This window comes from Theropithecus gelada, chromosome 6, assembly GCF_003255815.1.
Source record: "Theropithecus gelada isolate Dixy chromosome 6, Tgel_1.0, whole genome shotgun sequence".
Taxonomy (NCBI): Eukaryota; Metazoa; Chordata; class Mammalia; order Primates; family Cercopithecidae; genus Theropithecus; species Theropithecus gelada.
Window position 1 is genome coordinate 131,832,723 of NC_037673.1, and position 6,000 is coordinate 131,838,722.

Genomic DNA, 6,000 nt, shown 5'->3' on the forward strand with positions numbered 1-6,000 from the left:
AAAAAGCAAAGTACAAATGAGAGTATGCTACATTTTGTGTAAGAAAAAAGGGAAATTAAGAAAACATACATATATCTGCTTACAAATACAACTAGAAACACAGGAAGGATAAACTATAAAACAATGGCAATAGTTAGCTATAAGGAGTGAGGGGCAGAAAGAATAAGGAAGAAAATGACACTTATAAGTATACTTATCTGAGCATAGTTTTTTGTATACTTTTGACTTTCAGAAATGTGTTAATGTTCTACATATTGAAAAACTAAAATTACATCTATAAGAAGGAGCAGGGAGAAAATTCATAGAACATAAAACAAATTAAAACCAGTGAATCTAATTGTGTTTCAAATGAATGTCATAATCCCACTACAAGGGAGAAAAAGAAATAATTCAAGAAATTTATGACCACAGTATTTGATACTCTCAGCCTATGGTGGGGAAGAGGGACAGGGAGGAATTACAAACACATCCTAAGGTTTTTTTTTTTTTTTCAGTTTGTTATTTGTAGTGGCATGGGGAAATCCATTCTAAAATAATTTTGGATGTATTATAGGCTTTAGCAAATGAGTAAATGTGCTGATGTTATCAAGAGCCAGATTTCTCCCTGTGGAAGAAAAGACATACAACCATGGAACGGAGGAAGGCAAGAAAGTATCACTTAGGGATGTACTGGAATCAGAAGTAATGATGTGGACTCATGATTTTTAAAATAAGTATATACAAATATGTATGTATATATGTGCACATGTATGTACATACGTATGTATGTGTATGTGTATGTATATGTGTATATACATGCATGCATTTCCTAGCTCTGTCTGCTGAAAGAGCCAAGAACGAAAGACATCCCTGCAGCAAGAAGCACATCTACTATTCAAATGATCTATTCTTGTGTAAATTTTGGTTAATTGTGTTTTTCTAGGAATTCATTCATTTCAACTGAATTTTCAAACTTAATGACATTAAATTACTAATAATATTACATAATTCTTCTTTCATGTTCATTAGTCTGTTGTTATAGGTCTTTCTTGTTTTAATTTCTGACACATTTTTTGTGTCTTTTCTATTTTTTTTCTCTTGATCAGTTTTGCCATGCCACTCACTTTGTGAGTCTGTTCAAAGAATCAACTTTGTTGATCATACTTTATCGTGCTTGTTTCTTCATTCATCAATTTCTATTATTTTATTTGTTACCTATTTCTTTTTACTTTGGAGGGGTTAATTTTTTCAACTTTTTATGGAAGTATAATACACATGCAGAAAAGTGCACAAATTCTAAGCGTGTGTAGCTCCATGGGTTTTTCACAAGGTGAATATACCTGTGTAAATAGCACCTAGATCAAGAGACAGAATATTATCAGCATCCTAGAATCTCCTCCTCTGTACCCTCTTTCAGTTTCCAGCCCCTAAAATAGATATTATCCTGACGTTTAACGCCACAGTTTCGTTTTACCTGTTTTGAACTTTCCATGAACGGAGTCATGCAGTATGTACTCTTGTGTGTCTGGCTTCTTTTGCTTAACCTGTTATCTTTGAGTTTCATTCATGCTGTTCTATGTAGCAATAATTCACTCTTTTTTTTGTTGTTAAGTAATATTATATTGTTCTAGTGTCTTTCTGTCTTTATTTTTGATGCGGTCCAATTTATCAATTTTTCCTTTTATGGATTATTATTTTAGTCATAGTAGGAATTATTTGCCTAGCCAAAGATTTTTCTCCTTTTTCTTTTTTCTTTCTTTTATTTATTTATTTACTTTTTTTTTTGAGACAGGGTCTTCATCTGCAGCACAGGCTGGAGTGCAGTGACATGATCTCCACTTACTGTAACTTCCACCTCCTGGGTTCAAGTGATTCTCGTGCCTCAACCTCCTGTGTAGCTGGGACTACAGGTGCATGCCATCACACCCGGCTAATTTTTTTTTTGTATTTTTCGCAGAGACAGGGGTTTCTCTGTGTTGGCCAGGCGGGCTTCAAACTCCTGGCCTCAAGTGATACACCTGCCTCAGCATCCTAAAGTGCTGGGATTACAGGTGTAAGGCACTGCACTCAGCCACGTGTTTTACATTTAAGTCCAGAATCCACTTTAAATTAATTTCTGTATGAAGTGTGAGGCTTAGAGCAAGATTTTTTTTCTTTCCTATTTTATTTTCTCCTGTGTATGTCTATTTGCTTGAGTACCATTTGCCGAAAAGGCTATCCTCCATTGCATTGGTTTTGCACCTTTGTCAAAAACGAGTTAGGCATATTGCTGTGGGTCTATTTCTGAGTTCTCTATTCTGTTCCATTGGCCCATGTGTCTGTCCCTCTGGCAATATCAGTCCATGTCTTCATTACTGGAGCTATATGTTAGGCCTTAATACCAGGAGAATGGTTATTTCTGCTTTGTTCTTTTTTGTGAAGATTGTCTTAGTTATTTTAGAACCTATTCGTTTCTATATAAATTTTAGAATAAGCTTGTCTATATCTACAAAAAACCCTTGGGATTTTGATAGAAATTTCATTAAATCTATAGATCAGTTTTGGAGTAATGGACATCTTTACTATGTTTGGTCTTCTGATCCATGGACACAGTATATCTCCCCATTTATTTAGGCATTCTTTGGTTCTTTTATCAGCTAACTGTTTTTTGATAAATAGAAATTTCTAGATTTAATGTAGTCCATCCAATTTATTAGTTTTTTTAATTATTAACACATTTTGTGTGCTGTTTAAGAAATCTTTGCCTAACCTCTATCAGTCATCAATCTTTAAGTAGGATAAGTAGGTCATGGCAACCCAACAGTCTTACTGTGACAACTAGAAAAAGCTGTGTGCTTTTAAAAAAGGGATCAAAGTGCTCTGGAAGCAACAAGTACAATATGAATTTAAATTGCAGAGGGGGTGAATTGATGATCACTAGCAGCTTCCTTCCCTAGGGGCCTTTTCCGAGTATAGGCTCAGACTGAGGTTTGAATCTAACTCATTCAGAGAGACTCTGTTGAAGGAATAGAACCCAGCAAGGCTTTTGGAGGCTGCACAGGATTTAAATGATAGATTGGAGACTTGCAGAGCCCCCAGACATGTTTGCATTTTCCATAGAACACTTGGTAAGTTCTGAGGCTTGTGTGTAGGAGGCTGAGAAGTCCAGCAGAGTGCTTCTAACAGGCAAAATACAATTTCCTGTAGTTTGATGCTCAAGAGACAAAGTCCTGCGAGAGGCAGAGATCCTGTCTCAAAAACCCACCAAGTCTAAAAAGGCTTCACGACATTTGTCAGATTTTGCAGTTGTATGGAGCATGAGGATACAAAATTAAGCTCAACACTTTCAAAGAGCTGAAATGAATTTCCCACAGTCTTTCAGGGGTAAGACAACAGAGACCCTCTAGATCTCAAAGAAAAACATAGGTAAAACTTACTTATTTTGACAGAGTCATAATAGTGATTTATTTGGGGGTAATTGGAAGGGATCATGAAGGATCTTGCTGGGTATATGAAAACTGTCACCAATTTTTTAAGACTTGTGTACTTTACTGTATATAAGTTATAGCTCAATCAAAAAATAAAAACATTATTTAAAAAGAAAGCAGAAAAACTTATCTTTCACACTTTGCAATCCATCTGGAATACAAAAATATGATACAAGATATCATTTTTCTAATTTTTCCAGTACCAGCTAATGAATAATTATACTTTCCCCACTGCACCATAGTGTCATCGATCAAGTGACCATGGATTTGTGTCCAGACTCTCTACTTGTCTTAGTTTGCCTGGACCGTCATAACAAAACATAAACTAGGTGGCTTAAACAACAGAAATTTATTTCTCACACTTCTGGAGGCTGGGAAATACAAGATCAAGATGTCAGCTTATTCTGTTTCTGTTGAGGGCTCTCTTTCTGGTTTGAAATAAAATTGTTCAGATACTCTCTTATCCTTTTAATACAACATTTGTAGTGCTGTCTTCCTTGTTGTTACTGGTACTGATAATCTGGGATTTCTCTCTTTTGTCTCAATTGATATTTCTAAGGGTTTATCAGGTTTTCAAAGAACCTACTTTTGGCTTTATTTAACTTATCTATTAAAGTTTTTCTACTTAATTAAATTTCAGCTCCTCTTTCTGTCTTTCTACTTTCATTGGATTTAACACACTGTTCTTTTTACATCTTATTAAGATACAAGCTTAGGTAATTGATCTTTTTTATTTTCTAGTATATGTAGTTAGAATTATAAATTTTTGTCTGATTTTATTGTATTCTATAAGTTTTGATATATAGCATCTTCATTATTATTAAGTTCATAATATTTTCTCATTCAGTTGTAATCTCTTCTTTAAACTATAGATTATTTTTGAAGTACATGTTTGATTTTTAGACATGTGGATTTTGCTATTTACTTCTAGCTTAATTCAGTTGTACTCAGAGATTATACTATGGATGCTCGTAAACACTGTAATATTGTTGAGCCTCTTTGTGGTTCAACTCATGGACCTATTTTGTCACAAATTTTATGTGCACTTGAAAATAATGTAAATTCTATCATTGTTGGCTGCAATGATTTATATATGTCAATTAGCTCTAGTTTTTTTAAATTGTGTTTTTCAAACTTTGAATGTCCTTACTGATTTCTTTTTTTGTCTAGTTATTCTATCAGGTTTTGAGAATAGTGTGTTAAAGTCTTCCATTGTGACTGTAGGCTTGTCTATTCCTCCTCGGGTTCTGTCAGTTTTGCTTTAATATATACTGAAACCATATTATTAATTATATACTGGGTTCTGTCTGTTTTGGTTTTATATATACTGAAATCATATTATTAATTATATACTGGGTTCTGTCCGTTTTGGTTTTATATATACCGAAATCATATTATTAATTATATACTACTATATATAATATATGTGTGTGGCATATTCCTAGTGAATTGATCTTCTTATCATTAAGAAATTTTCCTTTTTAGTTTTGATAATGTTTCTTGAAATTGATTTGGTCTGATGTCAGTATTGTTATATCAGCTTTCTTTTAGGGTTTGTATGGTCTATTTTTCCAATCATTTGTTTTAAAACTTTTGTGTCCTCATGTTTAAAGTTTGTCTCTTGCAGTTGGATTAATATCGCCATCTTACCATATGATTTTTAATTGACCCACCTGTTTTATTTTATTTATTATTTATTTATTTATTTAGAGACAGAGTTTTGCTCTTGTTGCCCAGACTGGAGCGCAATGGCGCGATCTCAGCTCACTGCAACCTTTGCCTTCCAGGTTCAAGTGATCTCCTGCCTCAGCCTCCCGAGTAGCTAGGATTACAGGCATTTGCCACCACGCCGGGCTAATTTTGTATTTTTAGTAGAGACAGGGTTTCGCCATGTTGGGCAGGTTGGTCTCAAACTCCTGACCTTAGGTGATCTGCTTGCCTCTGCCTCCCAAAGTGCTGGGATTACAGCTGTGAGCCACCAAACCCGGCCAACCCACCTGTTTTATATTCCTTTTTCTCATTTCTTGTCTTATTTTGGATTAATAAAATATTTTTAATATTCCAGTTCTTCTTTTGATTAATTTGTTTTACAATATGTTACTATTCTTATAGTAGTTGCCTTACATATTACAAGTTGCATCCTTAACAGTTACCAAAAAATAATAATTTCAACACTTTAGAATACTTACAGTAAGTATTTAGAATATTTTAACTTCATTACGCTCCCAACTTTTGCATTGTTTTCATGAATTCTAAATCTATATATATTTTAAATTCCATAAGACATTACTTAGGACTCTATTGCACAATTATATAAATTTATGTTTATCCACATATTTATACTTTTTAGTGCTCTTTATTCCCCCTTGTGTATGTATGTCTTTATGTGAATCATTTTTCTTTTTCCTGGAAAATTTACCATTAGTGTTTCCTTAAATAAAAGCTTGCAGGCAAATAATTCTCCTAGTTTTTGTTTGTCTGAAACTTCTTTATTTCACTTTTGTTAATAAGAAATTTATTACGGAAAAATTTAAACTTACACAAAATGAGGAGA